Below are 17,472 nucleotides of genomic sequence, written 5' to 3'. Positions count from 1 at the left end.
GCTCCGTGGCTGCATTGTGCTCACAGACCTTGTCAGCACAAGGACCCTCAGAAAGGTGTGCTTACGCCTGGCTGTATTCATGCTGAGACTGGAAAGGCCTGCACGCTGTGACTACACAACAAAGTGACACGTACAACAGCACAGCCTAGATAGACAGACAGGCAGATTACATGAAGAACGTCCTTAACCCTTTGAGTGCCAGGAGAATTTGTCAAAATAAGGGTGAAAAATGCCAAGCAAACCTTTTTTTTATTAACCCTTTGAGTGCCAACGTTGCTGTGAGAGGTCCTCAAAATATCCATAAAATAATGCCTGCGCCGCTCACAGCGACTCTTCTTTTTTTTTTGGGTGCAATATTTAACTAAACTTCAATTAAATGGCTGTATGTGTAATTATTTATACTAAGAGAACAGTTGCAGTGAGTGACCCTGGCATTTTTAGGGGATAATTTGAGGATCGCTCGCAGCAACCTTGACACTCAAAGGGTTACATTTCTCCAGCCTCCCAAAAGTGTGAAAATGTATTAACCCCTTGGGTGGTGGGTTTTGCCGGGGCAGGACAAACCCACCACGTGACGTTGGAAGCCCTCCCCTCACCTGTGCTCCGGCGTTAGTACGCCGGTGCTTCCCTGCAGCCACTGTCCAGTGTCCCCGCTGCCTTAGCCGGCGCCTGTCACATTTAGCAGTGACGTCGGCGGCAGGCTGGGGGATGATCGCGGCGGCTCGGGAGGACTCGGGTGCCTGAGTGCTCCTGATTCCCCCCGAGCCGCGCCGACCATACCCGAGCCTGCCGCCGACGTCACTGTAAAATGAGTGACAGCGGGCGGGTCAGGGCAGGGAGCTCTGGAGCAAAGGCTGGGGGGGACTGAAAGGATGTGACGGGGGGGGGGGGCATCTAGAGGTGCTGCGCCAGTGGTACACACCTAGACACCACTGGCGCACACCTAGTCTATGTTTTCGGGCATACCACTTGAGGGGTTAAAATGTGTACGTACAGTAGGCTTTATATTAGTCTGTATACGTCATCAGGGTTGCCTACCTGACCCTCTCCATGAGGGAGAAAATGCTCTTTTCCTGGACTTCCCTGATAATGTATGATTGCCATCACCTGTGGTGAAACACCTTTCATATACAATTAATTAGCTCACCACAGGTGATAGCAATCATAGCTTACCAGGGAAGTCCAGAACATACCTCCCAACATGAGCCACTCCAGGAGGGACATAATGCTCTGTTTCTGGACTTCCCTCTTAATGTGTGATTAAGGTGATAGCAATTATAAATTAAGAGGGAAGTCCAGAAACAAAGTGAAGTGTTCCTCCTGGAGAGGGTCATGTTGGGAGGTATGTTCTGGACTTCCCTGGTAATCTATGATTGCCATCACCTGTGGTGAGCTGTGTGCTCAGCAATCGTGCAGAGCATTCTACATTGCTCTGATCGCTCAGCAACATCTCCCCGTGGATTCAGTATTGAATCCCGGCGGTCGGGATCCCGGCGTTCAGAATCCCGACGCCGGAATCCCGACAGCCGAAATGCCGACAAGGGGGGGACGTGGATCGCCCCCCCTTGCGGGCTCGCTGCGCTCGCCACGCAGCGGGCACACTAATTTATTCTCCCTCCAGGGGTGTCGTGGACACCCCAGGATGGAGAATGTGTCAGCATTTCGGCGGTCGGGATTCCGGCGTCGGGATTCTGAACGCCGGGATCCCGACCGCCGGGATTTTAACTGCATCCCCTCCCCGTGTGTACGCCCCATTACTCTGGTGTGTTTGTGCTGGAGAACTAGAAAACTGCTAGACACTTGCGCCTGGGCAGGTCTGATTTGGAAGTCTTACTTAGAACAGAGACTTTATCATGAAGAGTTGGGGATGATAAGAGGGACGTTCTGGCAGACAGGAGATACAGAGCACTGAGAAGATCTGCTGACGTCTGCAGCAGCCAAACATTACAGAGCGGCAATAACATAACGCAAAGCACAGAAATGTAAACGAAAGCATATGTTCTATGTAGTGACAGCATTGTAAGCACTCTAAGTGGATACTTGCGAAATATCAGCACATACCTATTCAATGTGGCCGTATCGGCAACTTTTTTGCCGATTTCACCCGTTTTCTAGTCGAAAATTTCTCACAGTCGGTTAGATTGAATAGGTCAAATGCAAATTCGACCTATTCTTGCCGAAAAATGTGGATATTTCCGGCTGCCAGAAATATTGGCACACATTGAATCCCCCACTAAAGGCATAATTCAAAACCGCTCACTAGGCAGCGTATATTCGCTAGTAAGCAGGTAAGCGCCCCACTGCCGCCAGTTCTGAGAACACATCCCCTCACATGTGCCGACCATCGAATGATTTCTCTCCCCTTCGGAAATAAAAGTCAGTGAAAACTTTTATTTCCGCAGCTGTTTGCCGAAAAAGGGGCGTGTGCTGATGTGTCATGTGATGTCAGCCGCTCACTCCGAGCAGGCACCAGCGCACCTGCGGTCCCGGGGAACCCCCAGCGGTTTCATAGGGACCCTCATAAAACGCTAGGCGTTCCACTGATGCCGATACCCTTCCTCCACTACCAGTGTGAATGCCGTGGCGAGTGTGATTAGCACATGCCTATGCGCAGACCCCCCCCCATCAGTACGGGGCCGATCAAAGCTGAATCACCCCCCAAGTGCATCTTATATACATAGTCCTATACCTTAAAAATAAATGAACAAAGATGCTATATGAGGAAATACATAAGCAAGGACTGTCCTGTGTATTGCCTGTGTAGAACATACTGAAAGTATACGGTGGGGTACACATCGAAACCATATATTTTAACTGATGCACCGATATATCGCCCAGCTGTTCACACTGCATGATCCAGTGTACGTTCGCCCAATATAGCGATACATCCCTCATTCACCTGCATGGGTCGCCCTATCAGGCTGGCAGCACATTGGACAAATTGGAAAACTAAATTATTAACATGATATAAATAGTTCACAATAAAAATTCCGCTTTAGAATCTGATCTTTAACAGCGGGAATTACAAATGGCTGCGGTCTAACCTGCGCTGGAAATCCAGCAGTCGCTCAGATAATTGTACATATTATTGTCTCTAGTATGTAAAAGCTGAATAAAACATCAATTTACGTACTGAGCCATCTCTTATACAAAGTTGTTGTATCTCAAGTCATTATTATTTATGAGGAACCCGACCTAAACTTGTCATGTAATCTGCATATAATAATAATAATGCACAAGAAAAGGGTATAAAGGGTATAAATTGCTTACCTGTTGCCCTGCACTGAGGACGAACATGAAGTGATCAGTATCACTGCTGCAGCCTGTGGACAAGTGTCCTTACACACCCACCGGCACCTCTCATTGGCCTGTGGGTGTCACAACTTTAAATGGGAAAAAAAGAGGAAACAAGGCAGAGATCTCCCCTTTAACTGTTGTGTATTGCAAGTGTGTACTGTAAGGGTCCATTCATGTTGTCCTAAAAAGCCCCATTTCACAAAACTCTGCCGATAACAGGATTATCATTGCTTCCTCGTATTTAAGAAGGGGAATACCATAGAGATGTCTTAAGAGACCCATTTACTATTCAACATTTATCTATAGATTGTAAGCTTCCAATATATGTTAATAGGGTCTAGGATATGTCTACATTTGTATTTGCTGAAACATCTATAGATTGTAAGCTTGCGAGCAGGGCCCTCCTACCTCTTTGTCGGTTTGTTTCTACCCAGTTTGTTTAATCACTGTTGTTTCCAATTGTAAAGCGCAACTGAATATGCTGCACATAATATCAGAAACTATGGTGCTTGTGTATTATCACGGCGCCCATCGCATAGCAGAGCCCGATTTTTCATCGCATCGCATGCCATACACCCGATGCACAGCGATGCGATGCGATTTAAGCCCCATATACAATGTTAAATGCACCCCCACGCCACCCCCAGTATGAACTTGAACCCAAAGCGTGGCGAGGGGCGGCGGTACGCGTCCTCCGACCTTTTCATACCCCCACTATCCACGTCGGCGTGGAGTTGACTTTATATAGTGTGGCGAGCGCAGCGAGCCATCGAGCCCGAAGCGTGGCGAGCCCTGTGAGGGGACGCGTATTACTTTACATGTATTCCGCGTCCACTCGCCACGCTTCGGGCTCGGTGGCTCGCCACACTAAATAAAATCAACTCCACGCCGACGTGGATAGTGGGGCTATGAAAAGGTCGGAGGACACGTACCACCGCCCCGTGCGGGCTCGCTGCGCTCGCCACGCTTCGGGTTAACGTTCATAGTGGGGGTGGCGTGGGGGTGCATTTAACATTGTAAGCCCCCATTAGGGTGCTTATACAATGTAGCATCGCATCGCATTGTATGCCATATACAATGCCATACAATTTTACCTTGTATGACATCGCGGAACATCGCATACCATCGCATGCCTTATGGTCTGCGATGCGATGGGCGCCGTGATAATACACAAGTACTGAAACTATAAATACATAAATAAATACATGTTGGTTCTTTTAACACAAATACAGGAGCAATTCCCAACATTACAGATTCCCATATTTCCTTTCCTGCAGGCCAGCAGTTATGTAAAAAAGGTCTTAAATTCACTTAAACAGACAGATATACAGTAGATAGTAGATTGGATGCAGAAATACGTGGAGAGACGAGAGACCATTTCCCCACTTCACCTCTTATACAGAGATGAACCACAAAATGTTTACATCGGTCTTACTATACTCCCAAGCTGAAGTTTATTGTTGGAGAGGGTATGGATTGTATGGTCGACCTAAAGATGGTTGACAATCATTAGGTCAACCCCACTGCAAGGTCCACAGGGGTCTAGGTCGACAGGTCATTAGGTCGACACAAGCATTCATTAGGTTGACATATTCAGCAGTTCGACATGGAGTTTTTTTGAACCAAATGTCGACAGTCGACATGGACACAGTTTTAAGTGCACCGAGTCCCCGCGCATGGCTAGCCACACTATTTTATTCTCCCACCATGCCCTAGTGCAGTGGTTCCCAAACTGTGTGCCGTGGCTCCCTGGGGTGCCTCGGGACACATGCAGGGGTGCCCTGGGTTGGTGGTCCAGGACCAATTCAAATTATTAATGGTTAATTATTTATGAGCATAACCGGTGCTGGTGGCTGTCAATCATAGAATGTGTACAAACAGAAGCAAATCCTGCCCTTTACCACATAACTGCCGCTAAGAATCGCATATAAACTCAATCTAATTATTTATTTGGGGGCCTAGGGGTGCCGTGAAAAAAATTCTGATACTCTAGGGTGCCGTGAATCAAAAAAGATTGGGAACCTCTGCCCTAGTGGATGGTAGGGCATGAAATACCGCCTGTCGGCACATGTCGGCTCAAATACAGTGAAAAACCAAATGTCGACCAAATGCTTGTGTTGACCTAATGACCTGTTGACCTAATGACCTGTTGACCTTGTCCCATGTTGACCTAGACCCCTGTCCCTAGACTGTCACTGTCTGATAGTCAATCAGAATAAGGTCCTTAATGTACTGTGCACATTGTGGGCTTTTGAATTTTAAAAATGTCATAAAAAAAAAAAAAAGGTTAATAAATAGATTAATAATAAACATTTGCAGCTAATTTCCTGAAAACACCCTCGGGGGCTAGCCACAAATATTAACCATTTAACATTGGCTGCAATGTTTATCTAAACTTCAATTAAGTGACTTCAGATCATTTGCCGGCAATAACTAAAGTGATTCATAGACCTCAACTACGGCCCTGGCATTTTTAGCAATTTTTCCATATTTCTCACAGAGACGTTGGCACTCAAAGGGTTAAGTATCTCCTGAATGTGGGGGACCGCAGCAGGAAAGATGCCTGCAGCGATGCCTCCTGCCCTGTCAGCAGCCTCATCCCCCATAGGTTTATATGGGAGATGCGATGCTGTTGATGTACCAATATCGGTCCACATCGCATCGGGTCCCAGAGTTACCACCATTCTGAGATAGCTGTAGCCCATTGTAGCCTATGGGCTACGTACCGCACTGCCGGCGGCGCAGTGTGGTCATTACAGGTCAGCACTAACTGCGCATGCGCAGACAACCGGCACGTGGTGAAGCAGATCGCAGGAATGGGCTTCTTTTCTGAGCCCGTCCCTGCAGGGTCATACGTTGGCACAACAGGGTTGCTTATTATATGTGTTGTGTGATTTTATATGTTTTTGTGAGGACTTTAAATAAAATGTTATGACAATATCACACTATGATATAAATTTTATTTTTCATATACCTCCATCAAATCAAATATCGGAGAGCCTCTCGATAGGCGAAGAAATTCAACATAAGGAGAGTATCATTTCTTCCTTACTATTATATGTCACTGAACCTATTCCTTACGGTGTCTCCTTTTGGAACAGTACCAGCGCACAAAATCACTTATTCTTTTTTATTATTATATGTCTATTTGTTACTTGGGGAGTAACTTTAGTGATTAGTGCTGCAGGCACCATATTCAGTGCATAGTGTCTAGACTTTAACCAATATACAGAATGATCCTCCCACAATTCGCGGCAACCCCCCGGAATTTGCGGACCCCCGCCCCCTCCCGTGATTCACAGCACCCCCCGTGCCCCACCGTGATTTGCGGACCCCCTCCCACGATTCACGGACCCCCACGGCACCTCCCGCGATCCCACCCCCCCGATTGACACCCCCCTCCTCCCCTCCCTCCCGATGTGGGAGGACCAGATGGTTTACCTTCATCAATGGCAAAGGAGAACCGATCAAGTTTCAAAAAATTTTAAGGTGCCGGGACACGGAGCATAGCTCCGCCCCCCCACACCCAGAAGTCCCGCCACCGAGTTCTGATTGACCCACGGCCTATTCAGTCAGATATAATGGATGACCATAGTAATATGTTACTACTATTGATGGCAGGGTGCAAAATTGCCATCAATGCCATCCATCGATGGCGTCTGCACCAATGCCCATCCCTACTCTGCAACAGCCAAAAACCTTTACTACCCCTCATGCCCACACACCTCTATCACTGCCCTGCCTCCTGTTCTCCTGCCCCGTAACTTCCGCCAGTGGGGACCCGTTCACCCTGTGTTGCCCACATTCCCCTATCATGCTTTACCACCCAGCCTCCTGCTCTCATGCACCCCAACTCCCACCCAGTAGGAGGAGGCACTGACTCAGGGCCACCGTCCTGTACTCCTGTGCTGCCACGCTGGACCCTCACCCACTGGCAGATGATGCACAGTGTCCCCCACTCTCCTCTTTAGTCCCCCATATGCCCACACACCCCTATCACTACCCAGCTTCCTGCTCTCCTGAACCGTAACTTCCACCACTAGGGAGTCGCTGGCGCTGTGTTGCCCACATACCCTTATCATGCCTCATAGCCCAGCCTCCTGCTCTCATGCACCCTAACTCCCACCCAGTAGGAGGAAACACTGACTCAGGGCCACCATCCTGTAATCCTGTGCTGCCACGCTGGACACTCACCCACTGGCAGAAGCTGCACAGTGTCCCCCATCCTCCTCTTTAGTCCCCCTTATGCCCACACACCCCTATCACTACCCAGCCTCCTGTTTTCCTGTGTCGTGACCTCCGCCAGTGGGGAGCCGCTGACTCAAAAACACCCTACTATACTATTGCACACACACACACACACCTGAACAACACACACACACACACACCCCACACACCCACAAATGTCACTGTACCCTCCACACTATCAATGTACATCTTACTCTGTAACCGCTTTTTAATTAAACAAAACAATAAACACCCCTTCCAAATCATATGCTCTCTATTTAACACATTTCACCTATAACTCAAGTTGCAATACAGGCCATCTTTCATACAATTCTAACCATATTTCTCACAATACAAACGTTCACAAATTAAGGGGACGCAGCCCCTTATGACGGTGTGAAGAGCGCCCCTAGGGCGCGATGAATCACCTAGTATTAGTATATATACAACTCTCTGGAAGATTGTGTACGTAGGTTTGATGGAAGTCCTCCTACCGGTTGGCTGGATGGAAAATGAATGTCCCAACTTTTTCCTGAGCAATTCTCCTGGTGAGTGGGGTATGGTTGTACCAGCTTTCTCAAATCACTTATCCTGATTATTTTTGGAGATAGATGGTTTGCCTCAATGGGCTGGGAGGATGATGTCTCCTGGATTTTGGAACCTCTCTATTTCGATGACCTCGGAAAAGGGGGGGGGGGGGAGTTTCCACGGTTACTGGAGGATGGGTTGGGAGGGTGTTGCCTCCTAGGTTTATGCTCCTCTCTCGTATAATGACCTCGGAGTAGGGGGGTCAATGTCCACGGTCACTGGAGGTTTTCCAATTGGGCTCCCTTCCACAATTGGGAGGGGGTTGGTGGGGTGGTGTTGTTCCAATCAAACTCCCTTCCCAGAGTTGGAGGAGATGGTGGAGTGATGTTGTACCAGTGGAATGGTATCGTGTCCAGATGCAGACAATGGGAGTCCAACAGAGGCAATAGTGTGGGTGTAGGTGGGTCTCCAACGTGTTTCACTGCTTATCAAGGGTAAAGCTGCCGTTTGGAGAAGCAGCGAAACGCGTTGGTGACCCACCTACGAGAGAGGAGCATACACCCAGGAGGCAACACCCTCCCAACCCAAGGTTCCAAAATCCAGGAGACATCATCCTCCCAGCCCATTGAGGCAAACCATCTATCTCCAAAAATAATCAGGATAAGTGATTTGAGAAAGCTGGTACAACCATACCCCACTCACCAGGAGAATTGCTCAGGAAAAGGTTGGGACATTCATTTTCCATCCAGCCAACTGGTAGGAGGACTTCCATCACACCTCCGTACACCATCTTCCAGAGAGTGGTAAATATACCAATATAAAATCACCAGTACCGTACCAATTTGACTGCTTTTTACATTCAGAAGTATCTACAGTATCTGGGTCCAACATGCAGAGTGTCTCCATTGTCATGTATCATGTTATGATTTTTAATTCATGTTTTTTATAATTGCTCTATAAAAAACAATTTTAAAAGTTTATTAAAATTTCATACCACTGTAATAGATCATCCATACCTTTTATTGTAAAACAGAACACAACATTTTTACAAACAATATTCAATCAATTTAGCGCTGCATCAGAACCTTGTGTTCTATTTCCCCTATTTTTGCGGGCATACGCAGCCTAGCGTACAAGTATGAATCAGGCCCAAAATTTGTTATGTTATCACCTGTGTGTCTCTTATACCTGTGCCTAGAGGTTCCCTGACCCATAATAATTCTGTTTCCATGTATGCTATGTATACAGGTTACCATCCCCAGAAACACTACTCCATACTTCCACCTGGTGGAGACAACAGTAATTAATAGAGACAGGATTATATGCAACATAAAAAGCTTGAAATATGCATGCAAATATGCATGAAAAATACTTAAAATATGCATGAAAGGAGACTTCCGGTTCCGGGTCTGATGGGTGAGGACGCAGCGTGCTGAGCTCCCCAGCCGCCCCAGCCAGCCAGCCGCCCGCCAGCGCTCCACTCCACGCACGGAACCCGGGCACCTGCCGGCAGACGCTCCCAAGAACGCCCTGCACCTAATGAAGAGATTTCTCTCCCCCACGCCAGCTGGAAAGCCCAGACGCCAGCCTTCTCTCCCACCGCGAGTCCAGCCCAAGATGGCCGCCGGCTCACACACACAAGCGCAGCCAGCGCAGTCAGCGTTACAGCTACAACCCCAAATGCTGCCACAGTCACAGCGCACTCAAGTAAGTGGGGAAGAGACATTTATACCTCAAACTCAGCCTGACTTGTTCACCTCCTCTCCTCCCTTACCCCAGGCTGCAGCTCTAACATATACAGACATGGTGCGGGCTATACAAGATACTATTAACCCCATCCTGGACGCCCACGCTGCTAAGCTGCAGCAGTCTGTCCAAGACATTAAATCACAGCTAAAGCAGATCACTAAAAAGGTCAACATAAACGAGGCACATTTGGGAGAAGCCTTCCAGGACATTCACACACTAAAGGCCACCACTGAGTCCCTACAGAAGTCTGCCTATACAGTACAAAACAAGCTCGACGATTTGGAAAATCGTTCGAGAAGGAACAATTTACGTATCATTGGCCTCCCTGAAACGATCAAAGGTCCAGAATTATACTCCTTTATCACACATACCCTGCCTGAATTGCTACAGGTGGTAGATTCATGCGCGGGCATGATAGTAGAAAGAGCCCATAGGCTGGGACCGATCAGGGAAGACCATTCCAACAGACCTCGGGCAGTAATATTTAAATGCCTCAATTACCAACACAAGGAGGCGCTGTGGTCAGCCTTTAAACAAAATAGGACCCTGCAATGGAATGGGAACAAGTTGCTTATCTTTCAAGATTTCTCGGCAGAGGTGACTCGAGCGAGAAAAGAGTTTTCCCCATTATGCACCAGATTGGTAAAAAATCAAACTAAATTTGCTCTGCTTTACCCCGCAAAACTGCGAATTTTTGCTGGCTCCTCCTACAAAGAATTTAGCACTGTGCATGATGCAGAGGACTTCCTAATGGAACAAGCACAGGCCTCCTTTTCCTCAGCCCCCCCAGATGAATAGTTCAAAAAGCATATCCCAGATCTCTGACAGGACTTTGCTGAACTTGCACTATTACTGCTTAATTACAGCACTTGCCTTATTTCCCACGGAATATATTGGGTAGGGGGAGGTGAGACCGAGACTTTCACATTTGCTGGGGGAGTTCTCCCATACATCTTCGCCTGTATCAACAGGAATGGGTCCTCATACTGCCTGACTTTATCCCAACCCTTCCCCCCCCCCACCCCCCACCCCGGATAGCAGAATTCAACGTACCCCATTGTGGGGAAACCGAGCCCTAAGAATTCCTCTCAGCTATGTCTCTTATGTGGCGAGAAAACCAGACCAAGTGAAGTAAATGACTGGGTTGGAAGAGTGTGACCCCCCCAGCGGGATATAATTGCTCCCAAGCTACTGGGACTTGACTGCCGTAAATGTATACCCCACTCTGGAATTTTTTGGATTCTATTTTGAAGAACTGAGACTGAGTCCGTACAGACTGTGGAAAAGAGTCTACAGCTATCCCTGTCTGAAGCGATAGGTTTGAATCCTCATACTGGATAACTCCTGACCCGATATCCTGCCCCCCCCTCCCCTCCCCCTCCCCTGCTATTGAATTTATCTATCCCCCTGGAAGGATAACCGAAACTAAAATTGTTTATATTACTGTCATGATCCATTGACGTGAAGCTAATCCAATGTTATTGTTAATTATTGTTAACTATGTTTAAAAGAATGTAGGTAGATCAATTATTTAATTAGCGAGTTGTGGAGTACACACAGTTTGAGAGGCCGCAGATGGCGCCTCATGTTGATACACAGGCTGGGGCGAGCCTGAGAGCTTTAGCGCACTGTATGCCCTGATCTTGAAGACACGGAACCCAGTGGCCACTTCTGCCCCTGGGCTTCCGGAGGTCCGTGTGTAATTTTGTTGCACACCAAGTTTTTGAGGGACCAGGGGGGCCAGGAAAATATGCCTATGCAATATCTTTTCATACTTTTGATCCATGCAGTAGTAACTGCGGGACTCCTGGCCCACTGGTTCCCCTTGTTCACCCCTACCCTTCCCTTCCTTCCCTTCATGTTCTACCCTTATATGTATTTTACTAATGTAGCCAAGAATTATTTAATGTACAAAAACAATAGATCTGTCGAGATTTGTGTACTAGGTAATGATCAGCCGGGCTGCTACGCCCGTTTAATGGGAAATGGTTGATTTAAAAATTGTCACGTTGAATGTCGGTGGCTTCCACGTCCCTTCTAAACGTAAAAAAATCCTGCTATATCTCCACAAATTAAAAGCAGATATTGCATTCTTGCAAGAGACGCACTTAACCCCCCCTGAAACCCTGAAATTAAATACCCTGGGGTGGTCGCTGATGGCGGCCTCCCCATACAATTCAAAATCCAGAGGGGTAGCTATCCTAGTAAAGAAGCAGGCAATCACACAAATTCATTCTACGCTCACAGACCCTGATGGGAGATGGGTGCTAGTGGACGCCACCGTACAGTCAACAAGGTATACTTTTTGTAATGTCTACGCCCCCAATGTATTTTCTAAGCCCTTTTTCCGTAAACTAGTAACGATATTAACCCCCTATATTGATACTTCAATTGTGCTAGCTGGTGATTTTAATACTGTGATATCTAATGTGCTTGATAGAGAATCTTCAGCCCCATCCAGGAGACCCCCCTCGAAACGAGGACTACAATATCTAATGTCTAGTCTCCACCTGACTGATGTGTGGAGGGCTTGTAACCCAATGGATAGAGAATTTACCTGTTTATCTGCGGCACACAACACATTATCACGCATTGATTATGTCCTTCTGTCTACTAGAGCCTTCCCCTTGGTATGCGGCGCAGAAATTGAGACGATATCGGTCTCCGATCATGCGGCAAGCTGGATTGCCCTACACACTACCCTAGATAGAGGCCCATACATCAACTGGCGATTCCCCAGCCACTTGGCAAATTCCTCTAAATTTCAGGCCCTCCTAGAGTCCACATGGATGGATTATAAGCATAACAATCTTACAGCTGAGGCAGACTCTCCCCACCTGTTTTGGCAGGCATCCAAACCGGTCCTCAGGGGAGCCATTATATCGTATTATTCCCATCTCCGTAAGGACCGAGCTAAACTGTATCTTGAAGCCCAAACCACACTTTCAGATAAATACCAGACATACAAGTCTTCCCCCACCTCGATACACAGAGAAGCTTACAACCAAGCTAAAATTGTCTTTGATACCCTTCTGTCCAAAATAGAAACCAAGATGTCATTCCAATCCCAGAGTAAATACCACAGATTTGGAGGAAAATCCAATAGACTAATGACCAATCTGCTTAATGGCCAACACCCCCCCGCTATAGTTACCTCATTGGCGGACGACAATGGTACCCTCCAACACCGTGGCCAAGAGATAGCATCTACCTTTCATAAATTTTATACAAACCTATATACCTCAGTCCCACCAGACCAACAACGCAAAAACACATTCTGGTCCACACTCTCACTCCCAGCTCTAGACCCAGAACATACAGACTCATTACTAGCGGATATCACTGAAGAAGACGTAACTAGAGCCATTGGCCAACTCAAGCCAGGTAAAGCTCCAGGACCAGATGGACTGACCAGTGAATATTACAAGCTTTTAGCCCCAAAACTTGCCCCCCCCTTAGCCGCCTTATTTAATTCTCTACTAAAAGGTGCCCCTCCCCCCCCTTATTTTAATTCAGCCCTTCTAAAGGTTATCCCAAAACCTGGACGCGATCCCACTCAACCTGCCTCTTACCGTCCTATCTCCCTTTTGAATACTGATTATAAACTTTATACTAAGATTATTGCTGACAGATTGAAATTATTCCTCCCATCCATAATCCACAAAGACCAGACGGGTTTTATCTGGGGCCGTCACTCAGTGTTAAATGTTAGGAAACTGCTCACTGTAATGCAGTGGACTCAGTCTACAAAATCTCCCGACCCTTGTGCCATTCTATCCTTAGATGCCGAAAAGGCCTTCGATATGATCTCATGGGACCACCTGTTTACAACCTTACAGAAATTCAACTTTCCAAGACCATTCATAGACGCCATTAGTAACCTATACGCAAACTCCAATACACAAATACTCACAAATAATTACCTATCCGCGCCCTTCCAGATCCAGCGTGGCACTCGTCAAGGCTGCCCCCTTTCCCCACTCCTTTTTGCCCTAGCCCTGGAACCCTTAGCAGTCCAACTTAGATCCTCCTCCTCATTCACGGGTATTAAAATACGTCATCTGGAAGTCAAACTAAGTATGTTTGCAGACGATATGCTTCTTTTTATTTCGAACCCGCCCAGATCTATACCTGCAGCAATGACAATTATAGAGCACTTTGGATCATTCTCAGGATTTAAAATAAACCAAGATAAATCACATCTCCTCCCTCTGGCGTGGCCTCCCCTATATGCCAAAACACACCCCAGCATGCAACAATTTACAATATGTACTACCCCAATGAAATACTTAGGAATCATGATTCCGCTACATCTAGACTCCTTATATGTTGCCAATTTTAAGACAATCTTACAGAATATTGAGAAACTATTAGACAGATGGATAACCCTTCCCCTTTCATTATATGGGAGGATAACGATTGTTAAAAGTGTCATTTTCCCAAAGATTTCATATATTTTCCAAATGATCCCCTTGGCCCTTTCCAAAAAAGACCTCGCACACTATAATAAAATGGTCACAAAGTTTATTTGGGCAGCGAAAAAGCCCAGGATGCCTATGTCCAGACTAGTACTTCCAAAACAAGATGGAGGATTTGCACTCCCAAATGCCCAAGCTTTCTCTCAAGCAGCCCACTTTCGCTACACAACTGACTGGCTTCTTAATAAATCCATATACACAAATGATAACCTGGAAAAGGAACTTTTCCACCCATTCTCACCAGCTGCACTGCTCCATGTATCAAGTAAGGACATCCCCATTGACATCAAAAACAACCTATTATTCAAAGAAACGTATAAAATGTGGATATCAATCCATAAAGGTTTTGGCAGGAACCCAGCTAGCACCCCACATATTACCTTCTGGGGCAATCCCAATTTTGCACCAGGTCTGGAGAATCCGCTGTACTTGGAATGGCGCCAGAAGGGAATATCAGCCACATGCAACGTCTTCGACCCAGGAGGCACAATCTTATCGTTTGCAGATCTAGCAACTAAATTCCAACTCCCTAACACACAATTTTTTATGTATTTACAGGCACGACATTATGCGCAATCTATTCCCAAGGCTTATGTGACACCTGTTCACCCTGACCCAGTGCTTTCGCTCATAACCCAACATAATATTCTGGGATACAGGATTAGAAACTTATACCAAGAGCTGATAGTAATTCCGAAAGATAAACTACTCCAAAACCTGGAAAATAGATGGAAAATAGACATCCCTACCATTCCGCCCCTATCAACAATATTCAAAAAACTCCCCACCTCCCTTAAATACCTACAATCAGCCTCTCTCCAAGAGACACACCTCAAATTTCTTAACAGGGCCTATATCTCACAACAACAACGAAGTCACTTTATCTCGGGAGATCTAGGACTATGCCCAAAGTGCAAAATGAGGGGTGCAGACTATTTTCACAACTTCTGGGGATGTGGACATATAAAAATATTTTGGAGAAAACTAGTTACATTCTTAAACACAACTTTCACACTGCAGCTAACATACGACCCACTACCACTCCTCTTTCTCTACTTCAATAACTGGAACTTGGGGCCCAACAAAAAAAAGATTATCTCTCTTATTACCTTAATTCTGGTATTAGCCAAAAAACTAATTCTGACTCATTGGATAGTAAAAACTTCCCCCTCTTTAGCGGAGTTGAAAAACTCCATTCTCAAGACTCTATTCTTTGAGCGTCAAGCAACATTAACTGATATAGAAAAGGGAGTCAGGCGCTTCTATGCCAAATGGGAAACCTATATCCTTACCCTCAATACCGAGGTTCAGACGTCCATACAAAAAGTCTTTGAGAACACTACATGGTTTTTGTTACGACAGATCACTTAGAATATTGAATTATAGGCTATTATGGTAAATTTTTGTTGTCCTGTCGCCCCCTGTCTTGTTTGCCTACCCCTTCCCTTCCTTCCCACCCATATTAAACCCAGATAAGATTTGTATTGTAAGTTGTTTTAATACTATGAGGCTTGAACAAGTAGAAATTTATATTGCTGTATAAAAATTTGACTGACTTGCAGGTATCTCTGCGCTGGTCGTGGATACCTTCTCCTATTAAACCCTAAATGCTAAGTGGCTCGGGAGAATGATATAGAATTTACCCGCTTTGCCGCTAATTCCCAAAACCACACAACTCAATATTGAAATACTTTGAAATTAATGTGATAGTACAATGTAAAGACTAGAACTGAAAAGTAGGAAAAAAAAAAAAAAAAAAAACTGAAAGAAAACACCAAGTCAGCCAGATGTGATATTCAATGTTTCTTGCCTTTATTTGATTTGTTGTAACATACATTGTTTTGAAATACTTTCAAATAAAATGTGTTTAAAAAAAAAAAAAAAAAAAATATGCATGAAAAGTGTTAAAATATGCTACATTAAAGAATAAAAAAAGTAATTTTTAACTTATTTTTAAAAAATCAGCATAAAATTAGTTGAAAATAGGCCCACAGCAGCTTCAGATGTCTAGTGCTGTACATAGGATTTTTTTTCTTCCTGGCTGCTACAGCAGACTGCAGCGTCCAAAGCTCTTCTTGCATCAACTACACGGACCCTCATCTCCAGCGCCGAAGGATCAAATGTCAGCATAGCGTGTGAGGGCGGCGCAGTGGAAGGCTTCCTCCCTGCTCCGCATACTCACTGTGACACGGCATTTCCTCCGCACTGCGTGATGTCACAACCATTCCGCCCGCCTCCTCTGCTGCAGAAGTCTGTCTCTTGGTGAAAGGTCCCAGGCCAGGGGCAGGCAAAGGTTTAGGAGCTTAATAATGCCCCTACTGACTTTTATCAACATGGATTGGCAGCCTAGAGCAGTGTCAGACATATAGCGTACATCCAAGGTTCCCCACACTGCGCACATATTGCCCCAGCCTGCACACTCTACCACTACCTGGCCAGCAGCAGCAGGGCAAAGCAGTGCTGTGACTCGCGGGTGGAAAGAGGGCGGGGCCTAAAATATGCACCATCACTAGATTTTAGGTAAAATATGCAATAACCAGTGAGAATGGGCAAAATATGCACATATGCAAATGCATGTAATCCTGTCTCTAGTAATTACATATATTTGGCCATGGCGTGGATCTGCACAGTAGAGGACACAAGTCCTGCAGCTCTCTCACCAAACCATCCAGAAGCCGGCACCATCTTCTGAGGCTCCTGCTGATTGTGGTGCTGCTCACTGGTACTGCCATCTGCGGAGCGGAAATACAAAGTTGTGATTTACATAATAATATCTGACTGAAATTGTTATTACGACCAATCAACACTGATATAATTATTACGCAGGGCCTGATTCAGACCTCTCCACTAGGCTGCGTGTGTTCGCAGCCTAGCAAACAGGTACCCCTTCCCCAATCCCTTCCCTGGCATGTGAGGGGATGTGTAAGCGAATACATCCCCACGCATGAAGGCTAATGGAGGAGAAATCGTCCGATGGTCGCTGATCATCAAATGACTTCGGCAGCCATCGCTCTGGAAAGTAAGGCCATTACTTTTCAGAGGGCCGCAGATGCCAAATAAGGGGCGGGTACTGACGTCATGTGACAACAGCCGCCCACCCCAAGCAAGCATCGCCACGCCTGCATTTTCAGGGGATCTGCGCTCTCTCCTACATACATGCCGCGCTACTTAATGTTTGCAGCTATCCCCAAAA

The 17,472-nt window shown here is 46.3% G+C and overlaps 1 protein-coding gene across 2 annotated transcripts in view; it reads right to left on the bottom strand.

The window, feature by feature from the left end:
* The window catches only part of ALAS2 (5'-aminolevulinate synthase 2), a 34,936-nt gene extending 17,975 nt beyond the window's left edge, over positions 1-16,961 (bottom strand). The window contains exon 1 of one of the 2 annotated variants that reach the window (XM_083158777.1): positions 16,940-16,961. The gene's annotated coding sequence lies outside the window, so the exon portion shown is untranslated. Of the gene's footprint in view, positions 1-3,270; positions 3,403-16,939 lie in introns of those variants that run through there. The other variant, XM_083158776.1, reaches the window with a different exon arrangement.
* Between the last annotated feature and the right edge of the window lie 511 nt (positions 16,962-17,472).

The sequence above is a fragment of the Crinia signifera genome, chromosome 9 (assembly GCF_055691185.1).
Source record: "Crinia signifera chromosome 9, ASM5569118v1, whole genome shotgun sequence".
In the NCBI taxonomy this organism is placed as follows: domain Eukaryota; kingdom Metazoa; phylum Chordata; class Amphibia; order Anura; family Myobatrachidae; genus Crinia; species Crinia signifera.
This window is presented reverse-complemented; position numbering and strand designations above follow the sequence as displayed.